This window comes from Crocodylus porosus, unplaced genomic scaffold (genome assembly GCF_001723895.1).
Source record: "Crocodylus porosus isolate Cpor-Errol unplaced genomic scaffold, CroPor_comp1, whole genome shotgun sequence".
Lineage (NCBI taxonomy): Eukaryota > Metazoa > Chordata > Crocodylia > Crocodylidae > Crocodylus > Crocodylus porosus.
In genome coordinates, this window is record NW_017728947.1 from 100265916 (window position 1) to 100289926 (window position 24011).

The 24011-nt window shown below is 42.4% G+C and overlaps 1 protein-coding gene across 5 annotated transcripts in view; it reads left to right on the forward strand.

Annotated features, from left to right (window-relative positions):
- Positions 1-1667: 1667 nt before the first annotated feature.
- The window catches only part of KLC1 (kinesin light chain 1), a 54538-nt gene continuing 32194 nt past the window's right edge, over positions 1668-24011 (forward strand). For 3 of the 5 annotated variants that reach the window (XM_019550776.1, XM_019550779.1, XM_019550778.1), the window contains exon 1: positions 1668-1761. The gene's annotated coding sequence lies outside the window, so the exon portion shown is untranslated. Of the gene's footprint in view, positions 1762-16721; positions 16745-24011 lie in introns of those variants that run through there. The other 2 variants (XM_019550781.1, XM_019550777.1) reach the window with 2 other exon arrangements.

Below are 24011 nucleotides of genomic sequence, written 5' to 3' on the forward strand. Positions count from 1 at the left end.
GCATGTGGTGCCTGGCATGTGCCCCATGGTTGCCACTGCTTCCCTATACTACCTGATGCCTGAAGTGGTGTAGCAAGGGCAGGAGAGGAGGAACTGCTGGAGGCAGGGGAGCTATGCAGTATCTGGCTGGCTACAGCAGCCCTACTGGGAAGCTGTGCTCACCAGCTGGGGTTGGGACTGGGGTGGTACAGTCAGCAGGCATGGGCACCAGCAAGGCACATGCTGCCCCAGGTGAGAGTGGGTGGGGCTCAGTCCCATATGGCACACTGCAGGGGCAGTCATGGGCCAGATTTTGCCCACCCCTGTAATATAATGTAAAGTATTATAACCTGCCACCTAACTAGCTGAAATGTAAGAGCTCCCTGGGGATATACCCATATATAAACTGTTAATATGGAGTTGTCAAATTAATCTTCAATTGAGAAAAAGGGTACAAGTCATTCTTGTTCTATGGCACCAATGCCTCACTTTCTGAGGCCAAGTTAGACTTCTACTACCATAAGAATCGGCAGTATCCATCTCTAATGTATGCTGTAACACTCCCATTCTCTTCAAATCCTAGAGCATGCTGCTCCCTCTTACAGCTGCCATGGGCAGCACTAATATCTTCTCATTGTTTTGGGAGGGATGTTTATGGCTCAGTCTTTCACTGACTGGGTCCTCTTCTGCCACTGCAGTTGCCACTGCCTCCTCCCTTTCTGTTGGTTCCTGAGCAGTCTCTTTGGGTCCTCCCCTTTTTTCCCCTGTTAAATACTACCATTAGTTTCAGCACTCTTATACTGATCACATTCTCTTTCTCCCTTTTCTCTCCCTTCCACTATCTACCAAGGAATTTTGAATGCTCTGCTACCTTACCACAAGTGCCTATCCAGATTTCATACAAGTTGAGCTGTCAAGTGACAACCTACTATTGCTTCATTTACCGTGCGTCTCAAGGACAAGGTTCTTCTTTTTCCTCTAAGGCCATCAACCCACTGGTTATCAACCTGGTCTCTGTCCAGAGGTGACTTGAAGTGTGAGCAAAAATGTGATGGCAGGAAGCGTATCTTAGGATGGTACCTTTTATTGGACCAACTACGTAGTTGGGATAAAGCTAGACAAGTCCCCCACCAGGGACCGTGTCCCCGCAGGTGCGCGGGCTGGTGCCTGGCACACCTGCCCTCCCAGCGCAGCAGCCAGCTCGTGTCCAGCGGCGGGGCCAAGTCCCCGCTGAGGCCGGGCCTAGCTCTTCCCCGGCTGGGGGCTGCAGCCCTACTGGGCAGACTCGGGCGGCCTTGGCCTGGACTTGGCGTCCCTGCTTGCTGCCGCCCGGTGCAATTTGGCTCTCGGGGAGGTGCAAGGCCTGGAGCGCTGGAGACGCTGCAGCCCAGGCGCGGTCCTTGTGCTGCCAGCAGCCCTGGGAAGGGCCTGGCGGGCGGCTCCAGTGCCCGCCTGCGAATGGCGGTCTCGTATTTGTGCGAGGAGCAGAGGCCCGCGCCCCGGGGGGCCAAGACGGCGCTGTCCCAGCGGGGGCGCCCACTGGCTCCCCCCAGAAGTGAGGCGCACGCGCTCGGGGGGGAGGGGCTCGGCCTCCACTGCAACAGCCGCCCGGCGCGAGGGGGGCGACAGCAGCCCCAGCCCAGGGTGACATCATGCGCTCGGCGCGCGCGGAGCATTATGGGCCGGGAGGGGCCGCCATTTTGCGCGGAGCCGAGCCGAGCCACGGGGATCGCCCGCCCAGACAGCGTACTGCGCACGTCGCCCAGCCTGCAGTACCGAGCGGTGAGCACCGGGGCGGGGCCGCCGCGGCGCTTTGTCCCTCGCCCCCGCAGCGCCGCCCGCCCGCCCGCGGGGTCGGTTTCTCTGTCTCTGTCTCCGTCCCCGGGGCCCGCGGGGGTGGGGGCTGCCCGGTCGGGGGGGAAGGAAAACCCGCGTGTGGCGTCGCGCCGTGATGGACTCGCCCCGGCCGGGTCTCGGCGCTTTGCGCCCCGCGGTGATGGGTGATCTGTAGGCAGAGCCGGGCAGTGTCACTTCGATGGAGTCCGCGGTAGATGAATGTCTGTGTGGTGTCGTTTCATTTTTCTCCGACCCGCTCAAACAAACGGGTATCCTTGTTTTTATATATTTTTTTCCTTTGATTTCCCCTCACCCCAATTCCCCCCTGTTGCGCGGCAGCGTGATGGTGCAAAACTGAAGAACCAGACCCGTGGAAACGCGGCTGTCATTTCCCGAAGTGAGGGAGAAGGGAGTGACCCCCGCCCCCTTTCTCGACAGCATCATCGCCATCGCTTTTATTTTTTTGAAATACGAAAGGCCTTCACAAAAAGCGGAAATGCTTAAAATAGCATTTGACCTGTCCTGTTTGCTTTGAGGAGTACTGCTTTTGCTTTCTGCTGGGATGGTAGTTGCACAAGAAACGTGCTCCTGTTAGAATGGCAGGCTGTGATTTAAAAATCTAGAAAAAACCTTCCAGATCTGAAGAGTCTAAATAATATTGGCTTAAAAAAGAATTTCGTTTTGTTTCAAAATCTCATTTGGTATAAATAGGTTTAACTGATTATGCATTCCCAAACTGGGGGATAGAAGATGATAAAAACATAAGATTATCAGTGGCAGACAGGGTTGTTCGAGTAGATGCAGTATCTTTGATTAGACCAACTAGAGTTGGAAAAAATGTTCTTTGTAGGCTTTCAGGCACAAACACCCTTCTTCAGGCATGGGGATAGTCTGCTGGTGTTTGTGCAATCTTGTGGGTGGGATAAAAGCTAAATACGACAATGCAGGTCTGTGAAAATGCAGATGTGCGGCAGGGAAGATCAGAGGGGATGGGGGTAAATGGGTGCCGAGTGGGGGAGGGGACAGGACACGAGGGGAATGTTAACCAGTAATAAAATGGAGCTGGTAAAATGTAGAGCGGTTACCTGGGGTTGATGGCAGGCAGACTATAATGTGCCAGAACCCCTGAAACACATAATCTTATCAGCAGCATTAACAGTTACAAGTTCAGCTTTTGCTGACAATAGAAAGCAGATCCCTTAGATGACTCTGAGTGCAAGGCCCTCATGTTCTCTAAGTCAGCAGAACAGTTCTATAGTTGACATATTGCTTAATAGGAAATTGCTGTGAAAGGATTGTGAATTTGGAGAAGTATCAGAGTAAGTGTTCAGCCTGTCGCATTTGGAACTGTTTGCAAATAATGCAGAACAGTCTGGGCAGGGGCAGAAAATGGAAATAGTGAATTCCTCGGAGTGGCAAGAATGCAGTATCACTTCTGCATCATGTTGCAGTTAGAAAGTTTGGCAACATTTCTGTTTCAGGGAGAATGGTGAGGGGGCTGGACAGTTCCATTAACAACAGTGATGTGCTGATTATTTCTGGTTTGTTTTTTAGTAAATACTAACTAAAATCAAGGAAAAACTGATATGTTTTAATATACATTTTTAAAAATGTTCTGTAAGCTTTTTAAGTTGTGAAGTATTTGCACTTGCTGGGTTTTTTTGAGGTATAGTGAGAGAGTAAAGGTAGCCTAGTAGGGGAAGCAGATTAAGGGAAAAATCTCTTTTGTAAAAAAGCGACAGGGTACAAAATATGAAGGAGCCAGCCAAGCTTTTGAGCAAGAATCCAGAACCGGATCTGATGCCTGGGGTTGGAGGAGGGAAGCGCTCATGCCCTGGCACTTCTACAGTACCAGAGTAGTTGCTGGCCGCTGCTTGTGAGGAGATTTCTGTAGGGCTGTCACAAAATCCTTGTATTCTTACTTCCATTCTTTCTGTCTCTCTGCCATGCTGTGTGTGTGGGCGCATGCGCTCTGGGAAGATGTAATCGTATTTTTTGGTTCAGTTCAGTCTTGGGCTCTTTCTGTGCTGGCTCTGGTTCCCTTGAGATGAAAACTGAACTGCAAGTTTATATTTTTCTCTCCAGCTTGAGGCAGACAAATACAGCTTTAAGAAACAGTGTTGCTGTTAGTTTTTAGAGTAAACCTAGTCTTCATCAGACTCTCCATCTCTTTAAGATTGCTTTAAAGCATAGCTGCACAAATGAAAGACAAGAGAAAAATGGAAAATTAAATTAACTTCTTGCTTTATGTTTTGAGTCAGTCTGTTAAGCTCCATAGGTAAGAGAGAGATGAATCTGACCTTCTCAAACAATTACCTAATCTTACTTTGAAAGAGAGACTGTGAAGATATGACAGTTGTCTTAACTAGGTATGAAATGACAATTTTTCTCACTGCTAGAAAAGGGCCCTGTTTTAGGCCAGCCACTTAACCTAAGCTAAAATGATATTCTTGTTTTGGAGAGTACTTTTCCATCTTTGGTCAGGGTAAATTAAATTCTCTAACAAACCACTTAGTTACTGAAAGTTACACAAGTGTTTCCTTTCAACTTTTTTTTTTTTTTTTTTGCAGAAATATTGACATAATGCAGACCAGCTTCTATTCACATATATTATTACCCAAAAGCAGAGTCTCTTACCTTCATAAAAAATTCCTCATGCTTGCAACATAAAACCATCTGCAGCACATCAGGCCGTTACTTAGTTTCACTCAAATTCTGATGAAAGTAGTAAGACTTTCCAAGTAAAAGTATTTTTTTATCATTTATCTTTCTGAAGTAGCAGTCAGTTGTGCAATGGAGTATGACTCCATTCATAAGTAAGCCAGCAGCAATCCACACTCAGTGCATGCTTGACTAGAAAGATATGGATCATTCTTTATATCCCTGTGATAGCCTAGATCTGCTGATATGCTTCTGTTCGTGGTATCAGTTTTTGCACTCCTGAGGATTTCAGTAGGGCTCTTGGACAAAGGTTTTCACAACTGGAGGAGGATCTAGCATTATGGATTGTTGAATGGTACAAGATGTTTTTATTTATGCACTGTTTTGTGATGTTCCTTACAGATTAAAGGCAACAAAATATTCATTTTAGGAAATTGAGTCCATGCACACTATTTGTGTACAGATAACATACAATAAAGATTAGCTATAGTGGATCAGTAAGAGTGAGGAGAACAGAATACACAACTTCAGTATCCAAGGTACTCTGTTTAAGAGTGGTTAGCAAATTACAGATTACAAAAGAGAATACATTTTTCTCAGATATTTGATAAAGTTTCTTTCAGCACTTCCGGATTTCAGAACATAAGAGAGCAGATACATGCAGGAATAACTTAAATTGTCCTATAATGTTTAACATTTGTCTCTTTAAATTCAGTTAATGTCTCTAAGACTAGTAATTAACTTTGAGTGTGACATAGAATGATGTCATCTTAGAAACTGCACGATTAAAAAAATATGTTCTTTATTTGTCAAAAATGAAATTATTTTAGTAGGTCATCTTCCTACTTGAAATTGGGGGATAGACAAAATGATGTCTTCTTTGGAATTGGTACATCATTTTAGTCTTTCCTTTCCTTTGCTTCCCGAGTGACAGCAAACTGATGCCCATTTCAAATAGGTTCTTCCACTGCTGTCTGCCTAGGCAAACAGACTTCTCAGACATTTCTCAATTAGCTTGTCTTGCGTGTTGCTAAAGGAGCTAGGAGACATCTTTCATGAAGCAGGCTTTGTTGTTTTGGAAATGAGCAGTTTGCTATGTGAGTTCCCTTGTAAAACATCTATCTGTGTACAAAGTCTATCTCTCTTAATTAAGATTCCATTTTTGGATCAAATCAGAACTGTAATTCTGATTTAATAATTTTAAGTAAAATACTCATGACAAAGGAAATAATTAGGTAGATTGACTATACCTGCTGATACAAATTGTGGACTTATAGGGTGGTGGCTAGCTGTCATTTTAACTTATAGCCTTGAATGTACCACACACAATTATGCTAAAAAGGGTTGCGTTGCACTACCAGTCACTCTGAAACTTGGGGAATGTCAGAGTTAATGTTACACATTCAACCTTGAAAGTAACCTTTCAGTATTTTATTTTTTGTAACTGAGATCTTGTTTTTCTTTTAAAAATGTATATATCAGTAAAGGATTATATACATGCCCCGTCCCCTCTCTCCCAACACGCGTGCACAACTTTGTCATTTTGTGAGCAGCTCATGTAATGGGGTTATGTATTCAGATCCCTTGATCAGATGACCCAGTGATATGTTATCAAAGGAAAGCATTTCAGTTCTATTGTTTAGGAAAGGGATGAGGATTGTGAGTCATTTGTCCTAATAGTCTTTCAGCTTCCCTTTGTCTTGTTAACTTTTAAACTATTCCAAAATGAAATCAAATTGCATTTTTATTTTAGAGGACTTTCATTCTTGTCCCAATTTCAAATTTTCTGATTTAAGATTTCTACAAAAGAGTCATTATAGAAAGCAAGCTGAGAGCAAGGGACATAAACACATCACTCACTCACTGTTGCACAAGTGTCATGAAGCTGTTTGGCTGTTAACAGCCCTGATTCTGCTGCATGTGTAGATATCGGTCTCTTTGCCATATGCATTTAAATCTGAATCCTGAGGAAGGATTATTGAAAAAATTATTAACCTTAAAGGGGCAGTGAGTACAATGGCAGTAGTCAAGATAAATGCTGAGTGACTGAGATCAGTTGGAATGGTTAGAACAAGAATTAACCCAGGTGCATATATGTACAAAAATCAAACTAAGTGATTATAAAATGGGGGGGGGGGTCTTTATTTTGCTCAAATGATCCTAAATTTGGATCACTAATTCTGCCTTACACTGTGCTGCATAAGTGTGCATTTCAAGATGGTCCAAGTAACTGCAGATTTTTTGAGCATTGTGACAAGTCTACCTTTAAACAGAAAGCAGTGCTCTGCTGTGTGGTGATGCTCAATGAATGTGGCAAAATCTTTCCTATAACCCTTGTCTTATTTACTGGCATACTTTATGTTGCTTGGGGAGGTTAAAGTTAGTTTGACAATATAAGTTGTATGTATATGGGATGCCTTTAGGAGGTCTCACTAGCATATTTATATGAGGTAGGTGTCCCTTCTTTCACTCCCCTTTCCCCCCCCCCTTTAACCTGAGTAGTTATGCCTGCGAAATATATTGTGTTATAAACCCAGACTAGGATTTAAAGGTCTGATAATAGAAAATGTTAACATTTTTTGCCAGTATATTTTGTGCTCTATTACTGTGTGGCAACCTAGTTAGAGATGGTAAAAAGAGGTGGTTTTAGCTTTAATTTCAATGGTGTCTGGGCAAAAGTTTGTCCAGGCATATTACATGCACTTAATAAGGAAATAAAAGATTTGTCCTCTGCAAATCTGTAGCTGAAGTAATCCTTCCTTTGGCAGGTCTATTTCCATTTCCTGTTTTGAAAAGCAAAGGATATGGAGAGATGTTTGTACACCACTGTATATTATTCATTCCTGAACCTAGTTATAGATGCATCATAGGGCAGTACGCACTATTACATCACCTTGCAAATAGGTGACTGGGGAATGGTAATACGCTGTTTGCATCTTGCATTTGCCTACCCCAGAATATAAGTGGATAGATGAAAGCTAACTGAGGTATTTATACTAGTAGAGTACTACCCTTTAATTTTCAGAGAAAATTCTCATTAGCTTGGGCATAGTTAGCTTGCTTTAATGGTTGGTCAGCTGTCTGCTGGTTTGTGGCTTTTGTTTTTTTTGTTTGCTGTGATGCAGACCTTTTTTCTGTTCATACCTAAATCTGTGTTCTGTTCAGATCATTCAGTGGGTACAGAAACTGATATCTAACCATTCTAACTGAGAGATTTAAAATGTGAACTGAAAAAAAGTGTTTTGGGTGCAAATACAATGATTAGTTCTGTCTGGCAAAGGAACCTAGGAAATGACAGGTTATGACTGAAACCAATGTTTTATTTAGCATGAATAGCCAGGTGACAGAAAATAACTTTTTAAAAGAGGCTAGCTGGAACAGGACTTAAGGTGGGTACTACATGGAAATGATCCTTGTGATCACAGTTTAAAATTAAATAAGGCAGAAGACATGAAAAGAACTTACTTTGCAATTATATGCTCTTTAAAAGATATACAACACATCAATATGTAGTCATTACAAAGCTTTAGTAAAGCTGGATAAAGAAGCATGTATTTTGCAGCATTAGATGAACATTGTTTGCATTTTTTCACTATCAGACATTTTTATCAAAACCCTGTCTTCCTATTCCAACTTCAAAGCTTAAGGTTACAAAACTCACAAGATTAGGCCTTCAATACAAAACTTTAATCTTAACAAGAATCCCTCTCTAGTACATTTTTGTTTATCAACACTATATATCTCATAAAAACAACTTACCACTCAGCTCACCAAAAACATGGATTTTTCTTTATTGTGAATTTCTGGACTGTCATATCAGAACCCTTTTCTTTTCCCACCCAAGAACGGAGAAGGGATAGTTACAGGTTTTTGGGTAAAAACTATAGTGAAATTAATTTCTAAACCATTCTTTTGACAGTCTTCCTTTGAAAATGTTGAGCAGAAGAACTTTTCTTTCAGTCTGGTTTTCCAAGAACAGTTCTAGATCAGTATTTGGCAATGTCTTTTAGCAGCAGGTTAAAATGATTCAGCTAGAGTCTGAGGTAAGCTGGGGCTAGGACCTGACGGTGGCATGGGCAAAGCCAGAATGCCACTGGAGCCCACAGCTCTATGGGTCAGATCCAGCAGTGCCACAGCTCTAGATTATATGAGGCACACAATTGGTATTAATTTAACATAACTATGCAAACTATAGCAGTTTCCACGGACACAAATAAATGCAATAACTCATAATAAACTTCCCTGTATGATTTTCTATGATAAATTTTATTTTAATAGTTTAATGTAAATGCATCTGATTTGTCTGTAAAATCATTCAGCTGTTAATTTGTTCTGTAAACAGGCGAAAACATTACATTCTGATTTACAGCTGTTCTTAGAACGTTAAAATTGTCATGATTTATGCTACTGTGTGCATATTTTAATTAACATAGTACAGTGATTCCCAACAGTGGGTCTTTGACACCCCAGGGTGCCTTGAGATCCTTTCAAAGGAGTTATGGGGTGCCAAGAAATGTTAGCCCTGTTAGGTATGCAAGCATGGTTCACAAGATAAGCCCCAAGGTTTCAAATAGGAATCTGTATTTTTAAAAACATTTTGCCCTGCTGTGGTCTTTCCGAGTCCTTTGAAACAGTAGAATTACTCTGATATTTTTCCATAGACAAAAAAAGAATGAAAATGAAGAGGTGGCATTTTCCAGGGAGCCTCTTGAGTCTAAAAGGGTTGAGAAGCACTTGTATATTAGGAACATTAAGTTGTGTGATATGATCATATCTTTAGTCTTCTTCCCTGCAGGTTGTAATGCTGCTTCAAGTCATTGTGGCTCCCACTGTAGGAGCTCATGGGCATGAGATCTGAGTCCTTTGAAGAGTGATCCCTCAGGGCTGTGCTTGCATCCTGCGCTTCCTTGTGGTACAATAGAAGGATGTAAAAGGGGAAGAGCTGTGGCTTTCTTACAGTTTCATTTTGCATGACAACTTGACAGATCAGTGAGTGTTTGAATTACCACTGTTTAGAGCTCTTTGTCCTGTCCCCCTCTCCTTCCCATGTAAGGTGTTGTTTATTTTGTTGTTTTTTAAAGAATAATTGCTACCCTCACTTTTATGGCAAATCACTTAATGATAGCTGTCATACTTCAAAGGAGAGGTTAACTTTCTAGGTTCAAGTCCTGCCCACTTCCATGCTGGACAGTACATCTCAGGGGTTCACCTAGCCAGCCAGGCCCCAGATTTGTTTCCGTCATGATCAGCAGATTCGGAGGTGGGTAGACAAGTCTGTGGGTTGCTTTGGTTGCAGAAGGTGCTGGTTACTGCTAGTGCAAGATTTCTTTAAATCAGCATTATCCAGTGCTCCTTGGAGCACAAATTAATCCTTGATAACTAGGCAGAAGGAAAAAGACAAAGAGGATGATGGTGAAACGGGCACCAGCAATTTAAATACTGACTACCTCACTGCCAAAAATCTTGGAGCTGGCAGTTTTAGCACCAGTGGCTCTAGCAATTGCACCAGTACCTGAAGCAGTGAAGCCTATACCTGTGCCCACACAAAGGCAACATTGACTCAGTCCCATTGAGCCTAAACACAGCTGCAGCCTCTGAACTCCCAAAACTGAAACTCTGTCTTTGGAGGAATTAAGTTTCAATCCTTTGTTCAGAACTGCAGCAACACAAGGGACTTTGTGTCAACCTTGGTGCTGGTGTATATGACAGAGCCAAAAAAAAGTCTGTGCAAATGTTACTGATGTCACAGGGTGTCATTCAAGGAAAAAACAGACTCCTCATCATAGTTGCTGACATACTCTTCCTTGGTTAGTTCTGTGTTGAGAAGGTGATCCCTTTCTCCCTCCACAGGCATGGTACAAAGAGTTGTCATTCTGAACTTGGCCCCAAATAAGGCAAGAGTAGCAGTGGGCTCATTAGCCCCATTCAAACCACTACTTGTACGGCTCCTTGGTCACACTCACCTTACTGGTCAGTTTGACTTGGTCACACCCGTCTTATTTTGAAGACAGCTGTCTTGCCCTAGAGGCAGAAAAATGACAGAAATGGGAGGAAAGGAAACAAGACGGAGAAATCTGCAGTTTGACCCTCCCTTGAACCACCACCTATGGCATTTGCAAGAGGGTCTGTGGCTCTAGAATAGAATTGGCTTTTTTAGCCATCAAGGGACTCATTTACAACCCTTTACTTGACTCATGGGAGTGATCATCCTCGACCATGGGGGATTGCCGCCACCACCTCCAACTGTGCACTGACGCTCCATGTATCCAAGGACTGTATAGGGAGGCTTGTTGATATGGGCCGCCAACATGATCTGGACCCAGTTCAGGCCTTCATGGTGTAGATTCTCGGTTTACGTATTACTCTTCAGACAGACCTTCATTCAGTTCTGCTTAGGCTCCAGCCCATAGCAGTTTGGCCTTGCTCTCTTTTTGTAGTCATGCTTTCACTTCTATTTTTTTTTCATCCAGTGAACTTTTAGATTCCTCAGAAGGCTCTTACATAGATAACTGCCAGTTAGAGAACTTACTTCAGCCTGGGACTTGAGTGTAAACCTCCTGGTGTTCATGAAGTCTTGTCCCTTTTTTTTGTTTTTAATGCTACTTGCCATAGGGGCTGACTTATATTTTTGCCAGTGAGGGAGGAGATAAGATTATGGACGTGTGCCCCCCACCCCCAGTCCACCAGTATGTGGGGAACGGGGTGGGAAGTCGGCACAGGTGATGTGGCGGGGGGTGGAGGGATGTGTGTCCCTCCAGATTCCTGCTCTTACAGTGGGGTGCAGGACTGCAGCTGGGCCAAACCAGCTCTGGGAAGGAGCTGTCTCTGCAGGCAGGGCCTGGCACAGGAGTGAGCGCCATGCCACCATGGCTGCCATGGTGAGGCGCCCCACCTGCCAGCAGCAGGGACACAGTTCGGGTCCCCCATCATTTCCATACCCTCCCCGATGCATCATCCATACCTCATCCCACTCTCCCCCTGCCCCCATAGACTTACCTGGAGGGAGCTGTGGGAACTGTTCTCCACCGTTGCTTGGCTGCCATGTGCATATGCATGCACACATGCATGTCATGCCCCCTGCCTCAGATTATGCTCCTCGCTCCCCGCAACCTCTTGCATGGTAGAGCTCTGCAAGCCTGCAAGGAGAAACCCACAGTTTCCTGTGTTTTTGTGGTAATACGATATTTATGGCTATAGCCACTCATGCTGAATGTCAGCCTGTCTCTTCACAAAAAGAGATACAGCCAGAATACAATTCAGCATAAATGCAGTAGACCATGACCAACCTCACTAATAGGGACTGACCCCTGTGTGGTGAAAACATGTGGCTTATTGGCAATTGTATGATGTAACTGTTTTGGCATGGTCTGATAGCTATACAAGTATAGTAAAACCCTTGCACTTTAATCCTGTTTCATTCAGGGTTAAATTTATATGGATTTTTCTGGTTTACCTCTGCATGCCCCTGTGAAGATACACAGTTACAATGTAAAAGGCCATATGCCTTGGAGATCCCTTTTGAAGGGCTCAGAAGATGCACTGGGCCATAGCATAGGGGTGTCAAGCTCACTTTGCGTCCCAGTCCAGATCCGGACCCATGGGGCTCCTCGTAAACTAGATGCAGCCCAGAGTACAGGATGGCCCCATCTCAGGTCATGTAATGGTGGCAGCTCTGGCTCCAGGCCAAACCACGTGGCCTAGGAGATGGGGCTGCATCAGCGGTGACAGATGAAGCAGCTGGAGGGTGTTTGGAGCTGTATCAACCCTTGCCTGTCTTCATGCTGCAGATAGCCATGTTTACTTGGGGGCCCAAGAGCCCCACTTTCTGTAATACAATGCTCCTCCTGACCCCAGCCCCTCCTGACTTTTAGTGGTCTGGATAAAGTGGCTCTGCAAGCTGGATCGGCCCACAGACTGAGTTTGACACTTCACACAGCAGCAAAGTGCATTTGACTGGAATGTGTTTGGGATTCTACTGCATATCACTTTCATTCTTAAGATAATTTTAATAACAGCACCTGCATGCTCATAGGAAGTAAGACATTGTATTCCCTGTTTTTGAATATGATGTAGAACTTGGAATAAGTGCATTTACAAATTTGAAAATGATGAAAACCGTCTTCAAAAGACGATATTTTGGGAGGTGGTGATAAATCTTTTGTTGAACTAACTGCATAGTTGGGGGAAAGTTTTAGACAAGCTTTTGAGCTCAAATTACTCTTCTCTGGGTCTGAGAAACAGGCACAGCTTGAGCCAAGTAATTAATAGAAAGAAGAGTAGTCTGTGTAAAGCTCCATATATACACCTCTTAAGTGTACCTTACTAAAGAAATTAGACAAGACCTTGTTCTCTGCAGTCTGTTATATTAGCCGTCAAATACAATTTTAACAATACTTTTCTGGTAAATCGCCTGGCTTTGTCTTTCCTGAACTGTTTATTTCTTGTTGAATATAATCTTGAATTATTTACTAAGCCCCAAGGATTTTTATACAAAATACATTTTTTCAACAAGCTTAGGGCATTAAAACTCAAAGCATGGATGAAGCAAACTGTACAGTAATAGTGTTCTTTAGCTAGATGAGAAGGAATGCTTTCCACTTAAACTTAATTTATGTCAATGTATAGTCTTAATGAAAGCCCTGGTATTTTATCAATAGAATCATGTGATGCAACATATTTAATGTTTGTAGCTTGCTTATATGTAGTAGTGAAGCTATCCATCTGAATAATAGCTATATTCAGTATGTGTGAGATTTTAAGAGTTGCTGTGTTCATCCCCGTAAAATGTAAAGCTTAAAAAAAAAATGAAAGTATGTTTGCCCATGCTGGGATTTATTACCAATATCCAATAATAAATGATACTTTGTAACATCAGTGTTGTAAGTCCAGGGCTTTATTTATATATAACCTAATACTTGCATCAAGATATGACAACACTGTTTTTTATTATAGTATTTACTGTAAAGCAATAGACTACCCATCCACAAATGCACTTAAAATATTTCTTGTAGCTGGTTTTCAAAGAATACTTGACCTTTCAAGAAATAGGGTAAGCCTGGTCTTAATTCCTCTGTTCAATGTGAAGTCCAGTTCCTTAAGAATATGCTTGAGGCCTGATATTTAGTCCATACAGTTTTACTTGTAAGGGGCCACAAAGTCCATGTAAAATCATAACAGAACCAAAATTGGGTCTCTGAAGGAAAAGCAAGAGAGAGAAAGTATTTTAGCAAAACTTGCAGTATATTTTAAGGGATACTCTTTAAAAAAAGAACTTAAAGAACCAAAAAGCTTGAGTTGCACCTGTCCTGGACTTGGTTGATGCAAAAGTTTTGTTTTATTTTTAAATGACAGGTTGAAATATAGAAACCTTTGGCAACACCTGTTTTCACTAGTTCATTTTCCACAAAAGCGACCATTGGGTATATGTATGGAGGGGTGAGGGAAGTAAGTCACTGAAGGCTTTTTGAACTGGGGAGATTCGCTATGAAGTCTCCAATTCTCTGATTGATTGGCAGAATTTATTTCTAGCCTTCTTTCGAGCTTTTTTGTTTTTCTGTGGAATTCTTCCAAGGCCTATCTCAAAGTTTGGAGAATTTACTACTAGTGGAGTTTTTTCAAAAATTGTCTTATAATAGATGTGTACTAGAGAATACCAGTTACATTTCAGAGTTTCTTCAGATATGCTGTGGGTTCTGCATATGTACAAAGTTACAACAAAGAACAACTTATGAACAAAGTTCTTGGACTCATGTAAATCTGAGGCAAAATACTGCTGGTGAAAATTGATTCCATGAAAATTGCAGTGGATGCAAGTTAAACAAGTATAAGTTAGACTTCAAATGTTAGGAATCTCTGACAAACAGGGAAAAACTAGCAATAAAACTTAAGACAGAAAGTGTTGTTTGTTTGGTTTTTTTAAATAACAAGTTTTGTCAAAGAAGAAGATTACACATTGCTATTCAAAAATCTAAAAGATGTATACGTATACATGTCACAGGCAGCTCACACATCAAAACAGTTGGACTTGACTAATCTCTTGGACAGTTTCTATTTTACAGTTAGGAGTAAAATCATATGCGAGTCATTCTAATGTAATAAAAGCCTTAGCCTGTCTGTCTGTAACACTATTTACACTCTGGTTGTCTTGGCAGCCAGTCACACCGCTGACTGAAACAACCAATCCGTGTGCTCCAAGAGCGTTCCGAATAGGAGGCTGTGTGGCAGAGCGCTGCCACTATGGTGGGGACAAAGAGCGTGTGTGGGGGGGGGTGGAGTGAGGCCAGCACTGCTGGCTTTGGGACCCCCTACTCCTTGACCCTGTTCCCAGGAGGCAGCAGTGGCAGCATGGGGTACTGGCCAAGGGGGACGGAGGAGACGGTGAGGCAAGCTTTCTACCCCCTGCCACTTCTGGGAACCAGCAGGAATGCAGGGTGGCGGATGGCAGTGCTCCATCCCCACCTGCAATATATACGTGCAATGGGGAAGGTTATTCAGAAAAAGGATGCATTGTTGATTTGTCATCTCAGTCTTTTTTTTTGTATTTTGAAGAAAGCTCAAGCATTAAGTACGTGATGGTGTATTTAATTTAACTGAATTTAAACGCAGCTAAACTGAAAAGCTTAGGAAAGATTTCAATCTAAAAATGTGAATATTTTAAAGATAAAATGTAAGCGCCCACAGATTTTTCTAAAGTATACAACACTGTGGTAAATTCCCTACTGTTTGACCTTCAAAATTCAGAAGGTTTATCGATCTTTTTTACGGGTGAGAGGCCATGTGCCAGATCCTACAGTTCTTAGATGAGCAAAATTCTGTTAGAGGTTAACTGAACAAAAGTTAAATACTACTACCGTATTTACTCAAGTATAAGATAACACCATAATAAATAGTTTCTGTAGATAGAAAACTTATACATTTGTTATAATTTTCCAGGTATGGAATCCAATTATTTGAGGTTTGCCTTCAATATGCCCCCCTCCCACTGCCACAGCAGGAAAAACAAATCTGGGAGGGTTCAGCCCCATTGCTGTGCCCCCCAACTTCCTCCTTTTGCAGCCCCTTCCCCCGTTCCTCCTCTTGCAGCCCTTTCCCCCTCTCCTTACTATCAAACCCTGCTCTCTCTGAGTACGTGGAAGTGAGAAATTCAAAAACACTGACCTTGAAATAAATATACCTGCAGTAATTTACATATAGTACTCATTGGATGCCTATACATATGCAGTGAGGCTGTTTTGATGCGCTATAATTACAGTGCACAGAAGCAGGCTGGATTTTTAATCGGGCCTCTACTACAGCTCGTTGGTGGGTCTTGAGTCACAGATCCATTGCAGAAGTTGTAGGTCTTTCTGCAGGGAGGACTAAGCTATAGGTCAGGATTTCTCTCCTTTTCTTTCCTCTGTGATTTCTTCTCTGTTGTGGGGGCAAGATGCTTTACCTCAAAGTGGGATGTTGCTCCGTTGAGGTTGTCGCTTTTATTGGAGTCATCAGTTAACAGCCAGCTCCTTCCAGCTCCCAGCACACTTCTTCCATAATTATTTTAACATGTAGTTTTGCATTAGAGAATGTAATTGAAGTTCCCTCGGTAGATTGAAATGCATTTGGCTTCTGCATAAGCAAAAGAGCTTGAAATAATCAGCTGAAAAGATTTTACTTCTCATTTGCAAGTGCTAGAGATGCTTTAAATGTCCCTAGCCTTCTTTTGCCTTGTTCAACCTTGCAATTAAAATAATAGGTGTATAGTCTGCTCTCAGTCCTTCCAGAGAGAGGTGATAACAATTGCTGCGTATCTGTGAGGTTCCCAGTGATTTCCTTTCTTCCACTCAAACGGTGGACGAGCATCCAACCTCCGCTTGTATGCTTAAATACCTTTAGAAACTTGATGAGCCATGTCTACCAAAAATCAGCAGAAGATGCTGCTGTATCCAAGGTAGCAGTATTGGTCAGTCGAATTCCTTAACGTGTTAATCCTCACAACATGAAAACACAATTTTTATGTTTGGATCTACCAGGCCATAAACGATATTCAGCAGTTCTGAGCACAACTTGGTGAATGAAATTGGAAAAGAGAATTTCCTTCACCTTTCCCATTCAGATGCAGATTTTTATCTGTTTGTATCATCATCATCATCATTCAAACATGAAGTGTAACTTCTACTCAGGTTCTAACTCATCATATTGTTCATCTGTTGCTTCCATCTTTACAGCATAGTGACTACAGGGGATACTTAAAAGCCATTTTGTTGATGGTCAAGGACAAAAGATGGTAACTGTATAAGTTAAGTAATTTGCATTACTGTATGTTATAATTATACTTTGTATAATTATATTATTTAAAGTCTATCGTGTGTGTATGCCACAGAGGCCAGGTTTAAGGGATTTTAGCCCAAACTGTTAATTTGAATTGCATAACGTGTGTTTACTTAATCTAAATCATAACGTTATTGTGTTTCTTTATAGCGGCTTTATTTTTTACCGCTTATATTGCAGTAGTGGCTAGAAGCCAACCAGGTCTGAGTTCCTTGTGCTGAATGTTGCAGACACACAGATATTAAGTCCCAGCCTCAAAAAGGCAATAGGAGAAGAGATGATGCCCAAATTGAAGATTCTAAGTCTGAGCATCAAGGATGCAATTGGGATGCTCAGTCTCGCCCATGGGCCAAATCTGGCCCCTGAACCTATGGCATCCAGCCCACAAGGCTCTCCATGGGTTGGAAAATTTGGCCACAGGGAGGCAGTGGCAATTAATGCCGCTATCCTTCCCCACTGTGAAATTCCCAAGCCCCACACAGCTGAGTTGTGCCCCCCTGCCCCTGCATGGCTGGACCATGCCCCTTTCCACCAACAAGGCCAGATTGGGGCTGTGCCAAGACCCCTTCCCCCATGCAACTGGATGGGAGCCAGGCTGTAGCCCGCTCCCCCTTCCACCACCTCTTTGCAGCTGGATTGAGCCCCACTGCACCTGCCCCAGGTGTCAGAATGAGATCACCAACAGGGTCTAGTCTGCAAACAGAACAAACACCACCTATCCAGCCCACTGAGTAAAGAGGTTGAGCACCCCGATCTAGACTATTAAGAGCTTTAGCAGTGAAGTGTATTACTTTATAAGAAAAACATACTTTATTTGCGACAGTTTCCAGGTTATTCTAGCATTTTTTAGGGGTGCACTTATAAAGATTTTTTTGGCTAATTGTCGATGACTGATTATTAACCAGCCATATCAGCCAATACTGATCCGATAGCCAATATAAAACCTGGCAGCTTGGAGAGCAGCATCTGGCTGGTAAGTCTGTGGGGAAGGGGAGGGGTGCAGATCAAGACCCTCCCCACCCCACCCCCCATGGCGAGGGAGGGAGTGGAGCTTGGGCAAGGGCAGGCACTGCCAGGGTGAAGTGGGGCTTCGGTGGCTCTGCCAGGAGGGGCAGCTCCTGCTGCTGCACGCACCCCTGCAGAAGGCCCCCAGATTTGTGCATGGGGTGAGGGTGGGCTGCCTGCTGTGGGTTCAGGATGGGACATTGCACCAGCATCTTTCTTGTGAGGTGGGCAGGCAATGCTGGCCACAGGGTGGGCTGCAGCCACCCCAAAATTCACTGTAGCTGCCTCCCAGTGCTACTGCCCACCCTGCCTATCCGCCCTGAGTTCAGCCCTGGACCAGCACCCCCACTGTGAAGAGAGACAGCAGGCAGCCCAGCCTTGCCCCTTGTACAAATCTGGAGGGCCCATGCCTCCTACAGGAGTGCATGCAGTGATGGGACCTGCCTGTCAGATGAGCTGCTTGTGGCTCTGTCCTGCACCCTACCCCAGCCCCTGCCCTTGCACCAGCCCCACTCCCTCCTTCACTGTGGGGGCCCTCAATCTGTTCCCCGCCCCCCACAGACTTACCGGCTGGACACTGCTCTCCAAGCTGCTGGGCTGCATTCCTGGCCACGTGCATGCATGCAGCTGTGCGAATGCATGGGGCATTTATTGGTGACATCAGCTGCATTGGCCAAAAAAACCCCAATTGCTGATAATGTCAATTTTCCTTTTATCGGTGCCAGTACAATATGGACCAATATATCAGTGCACCTTTAGTATTTTTAGTATATCTTTTAAGTTATCTCTTCTGGTTTCCATATGGGTATTTTAATAATAATCGAAGGATGATGTAGTTACAGATCTAAATGCCCATGTATCTTAAAGTAACCCAACATAAAACAACTGTAGCAAGAATTCATCTGAACCAAAACTTTTCTGAGTTAGAATGATTAAGATAATTATACTGATATTTGTTTTTGAATCCTGGGACGTCATTCTCCCCTTAGTGAGGCCGCAGCTGGAGTACTGCATCCAGTTTTGGGCTCCACAATTCAAAAAGGATGTGGAGAAGCTTGAGAGGGTCCAGGGGAGAGCCACGTGCATGATCAGAGGTCAGGAAAACAGATCTTACGATGACAGGCTGAGAGCCATGGGACTCTTTAGCCTGGAAAAACGTAGGCTCAGGGGTGATCTGATGGCCACCTATAAGTTTATCAGGGGTGACCACCAGGATCTGGGGGAACGTCTGTTCACCAGAGCGCCCCAAGGGATGACGAGGTCGAATGGTCACAAACTCCTGCAAGACCGTTTCAGGCTGGACAGAAGGAAGAATTTCTTTACTGTCCGAGCCCCCAAGGTCTGGAACAGCCTGCCATTGGAGGTGGTTCAAGCACCTACATTGAACACCTTCAAAAGTAAATTGGATGTTTATCTTGCTGGGATCCTATGACCCCAGCTGACTTCCTGCCCTTTGGGCAGGGGGCTGGACTGGATGATCTCCCGAGGTCCCTTCCAGCCCTGATGTCTATGAAATCTATGAAATAAACAATTGTCTTGATTTTTTTTTTTTTAAATCTAAAAAGTTGGTGAAATTTCCTTTCTTTTTTCCTTCATGTCTAAAAATCAGTATTTCTTTCCTGGCAACTGCTAATAGAATGTTGTTTAGTTAAATTTGAGATATGCCTGAAATGTAACATCCAATTAAATTTGCCATTTTGTTCTTTGAAGATGTCATTCCATTGTTTTGGTGTTATTAGATGAGCCTCTCCTGTTCCTATAGTATAGATCATTCTGTTGGGTACTTTTGTCTTGCCTTATGACATGATTGTCTGTGTTCTGTAATTGCATGCAATTGCACAGATAGACATTATGTAAATGGACGTTCTTCTTTACAGATCTGGAAAAAACCGATTTATGTTCCCTTCCTGGTAGTAGAAAGACATTGTAATTCTGAACTATTACATTTCTAGTACAGGAGATTCTGCATGCCTTCATATTACTGTTGTGTTATCTTTAGGTTGCACGTAGGTTGTCAATGGGAAATACCCCTCATTTCAGCTTCTTGGATTGGTAATTCACAGGTCACTCACTGATCAGCAGATCTGGGGCTACATTTGTTAGCATTCACCTTTAAAATGTGCTTGTATTCTTTTTAAAAGCTGAGCATTGAGGGACATGTGAAGAGAAGAACATGGTTTTTGGCACAGGCAGAGGCAGGTCTACAAGTCATGTCTCTGCTTTAAATTTAATGTCAACAAATGCATTTAAACTTAATTTGTAAAAATGCATTTGTTGTTGAGTGTTCCTGTTCTGTGTAGGTATATTACAAGCATTACGTAGTGCTTTGTTAGATCAGATGCAGCTGCTAGGTTTGCCTTTCCTAATATTACTTTAATGCATTCACTCCAAACTGTTCCAGTTTCTACATTCTGTATCAACCCTTTTCCCCATAGCAACAAATCACAGTACCCATTTTGCGCACCTGATTTAATTGCACACAAATTATGTCCCATAAGAAAAGCTCTAGTTAATGATACATACTTGATGTGCTAGTTTGTTTTTCCATAACCTTTTGCAATATCTAATACGCTTTGTAATGGATTTGTACATTTTTTTTTTTTAATTTATGGCATTTTTATAGCAACAAATGACGGTTCCTTTATCTGTCTTCACTATCCAGAATTCAGTTAACTTCTACTGTAATGGATAAAATATAAAACTGAATCAAAACATTCCATGCTGTGAGTTTACTGTCTTTCTGTTAAAATATGCCAAACTCTACCCTTGTTGTATAGAATATGGGGATATTTTTGCATGTATTTACAAAAATGTCAGAAACACTTCAAATACCTGAAAAAAAATCTTTAAAATCAGGCCTTTCAGGGCTAATTCGATATGACAAATCTGTGCTGACTAGAAGTATATAACTACTTTCCATCAGTACAGAAATGAAGGTCAGTTAATTTTTTTGTATTGGTAGGTGCGAAGCGGATTAATTCTAGGGAAGCAAGCATGTCAAGGTATAAGTGGTAATGGGCTACAGTGCAGGGCTTTTTTCTGAAACTTTGAGGCATGTTTCATTACTTGATTTCCTTTCCTTATTAGGAGAGGATTAAATTACTTGCATTTAAGAGGGGAAAAAGATTTCTAGGGAAAACAAAGCATGTTGGATTTATAGGTGGGATTTATAAGTGGCATAGGTAGTATTTTCTTGCAGCTTTAAGGTACTTACAGGTTCAAACCTCCAAATATTCATGAAACAAAACCAGCATATAAAAGTTTCCAATATAAGATTGTCTTTTGGAGACATCTTTCTACAAATCTTATTTCTATTAAATTAGTATTTACTTAGTTTAAAATGAAATAGCTTCAAGAATGTTGCCTGTCAAAATTCTGTTCATGAAATAAAAATGTAAAATCTTTTTTCTTTTTTTAAAAACATTTTTAGGCTGCTAATTAACATTTCTCTGAGACCTACAAACATGACTAACAGCATTATTTGGGTAGTTGAAGATTGACAAGTTTATTTCCTAGATCAAAGAATTATAGAAAAAGTAGGGCTGTAAAAGGGATCTTCTCTGGTCATCCAGCCCAACCCCCTTCCCAAGTCAGGATCATTGCTATCCAAACCGTCCCATACAAATTTTTGTCTAACCCAGGGGTATCAAATATTCAACCTGCAGAGCCTCACAGTTTGACTCCTGGTGCTGCCCTGTTGACCCACGTGCTGCGCTGGCTGGCTCTGTGGTGCCTGTTGGGGTCAGCATCCTGGGCTGTGGTGCTTGCTGCACTTGCTGGATCTGGCGTGGTGGGTGGGAAGGTTGTGAGCCTGATCTGGCTTATGGATTGGCCCCACGCCACTCATCTGGTCTGCGGGGCCAGATGAGTTTGGCACTTCTGGTCTAACCTATTGCTAAAACTACAGATTCAACCCTGTCATACAAGGCACAGATAAAGCAGGGGGCAAGATGGATAGATAATGCTGTAAGAGCATATGTAGTGCAATCCAGAGTGTTAATTCTAACAGACAATGGCCATGGCTAACAAGAATAGAGTTTCCCTGAGATCAGGATCCTCGATACAGGTAGCTGGAGGTAACTTCCTTGGGAAAACTGAATGCAAATTAATGGCTGTGAACAAGAAGAAAATATCCCAGATTAGAACTGGGGTAAAATTTCCAGGATTAAGGCAGTTTTACCTTGGTTCAAGGGGTTGTATTATGTGGCTGTTAACTTTTCTTCTTGGGGCACCTGGTATCCTATGATGTCCTAATTTTGTGTATCCATGGCCTAATGATGTACATGTAAAGGAGATTATTTAAACTGCATTAAACTACTGTGGAGACACTCATTCAAAATTAGGAGCTTTTATGAGAGAGGGAGATCCAGAACTATTAGACCGACTGATTCTACTCTATCCATTCAGTGATTTTATGCAGTTTAATTAATTTACTTGGAATGGTAATTCCAATTAATTTTCCTGACTTTCTGCGTAAAGATAATTTATAGATGTAGAACGTCCACGAGCTTCAAGATCCTGTGGGGTTCAGCTTGTGCCATAATAAACTTGCCTGACTTTCAGGAGGCTGTGCGCTCAGCACTCTGACAAAAATGCCTGTTATTGTATCTTGAGTTTGGCACCCAAAGTAATTGATGGGTTTTGAAAGTCTTGGCTAGTACATTTTGAAAATTTTACTTTTAAGCGGCATATGTGTTGTTTTCACCTGCTTCATTCTTGGGAATATTCTTATGAAGTGTATTTTTTATATACAAGAAGTTATGTAGTTTTCTTAAATAGAATTAGCTGAAGTAGAATGATGATATTTCCTAATATCTTTTCCTTCTGTCTTCTCTTACATTAGTCCACTGAGACACACAAGAAGCAAGGTAACTTTTTTCAATGTAAGGCAGTTTTTCTTTTCATTTTAGCACGAAGTCTTGCAGGGCATTTTGCTGGGGTATCTTGTGTCATCTGTATCTTATTTTCACACTATCATACTTGTTTTTATCTTATTCAGTAAGAATTTGACAGGTTCAGAATGTTTCTCTTACATTTTTCTATTTTGTCTTAAATCTATGTAGCAATATATGATTATTGTTATTCTTAATCCTTTTCAATAGTTGATTTCAGAATTGCTTTAAATATTGTGGCTTTAATGAGTTGTATGACCTAGTAAAAAGTGCTTATGAAGGCTGTCTTCAAATAATAAATTATTTAAGCCATTTGTTCCCAGACTATGGCCCCTGAGGCCCTGCTAAGTGGTCTGCAGATTTGCACTGCCTTCCATAGCTTTTGAATGCAAGTTTGATATGGATATTTCATCTGCAAATATGCTGGGGGCTGACTGGTCCACTCAGGCTTTTGTAATGTGCAAAGTGTTAGTCCTTTCATTAGGAGCTTTTAAAACAGTTGCATATAATGATAGTTTCAAATGCATCTTTAAAAGTGAATGATGTCAGGTTTGATATTAACCAAGGTAAGAAATACAGGCTAATTGTGGAGTTCTGTTCTGGTTTCATGATGCACACAGCTGGCTGCTGAGAAGGGAAGGTGGTAATTGTATTTTCAGTGGGAGCGTTGGAAAGAAGGATTTTGACTAGTCAATCATCTTCATGGAAAGAGGTTTAGTTGCTATTCCCTGGAGTTGTATGGTTGTGGAAATATGTTGGGGCTGTCTCTGTTCTCAATCCCATTCCCAAGTACTCTCTTTTAAAGGAGCTGCAATCAGCTGGGAGAGAATAGTTCACTGTAGAGCTGACAGATTTGCAAGCCCAGCATAAGGGACGGTAGCATAATTAAAGGAGGGTGGTAACTGGGGCAGCAGTCCTAGGCACCTAGGTGGGGTGGGGAGAGGGGATAAGCAGAAAAATAACAGCTGCTGCCTCAGCAGGGCCGCCCCGTCAGCAGCAGGAGCAGCCGGCGGTTATTGCTGTCCTGGGCTCCCAGCGCTCCGCTTGCACCTCTGATGAGGGATGTGTTGGGTTAGGGGAGGAGGGATTGTGCCTTTTGTGCTTTATGCCCTGGGGACTTGGGGCAGTAATACATGGTCAGCTGTAAGGGGTAGGTACAGTTTATAGCAGCCCAGTTGCTGATTTTTAACTTGTGCCAGAGATCGTTTTAGTCTGTGGAGCTTTCTGTAGAATCCAGGATATGCAAATGTAATCTAAAGGAGATGCAGAATAGATGCAGTTGTTTTTGTTCATGCAAGTATTTTAATATAAACTTTTGAAAGAGAAAACATC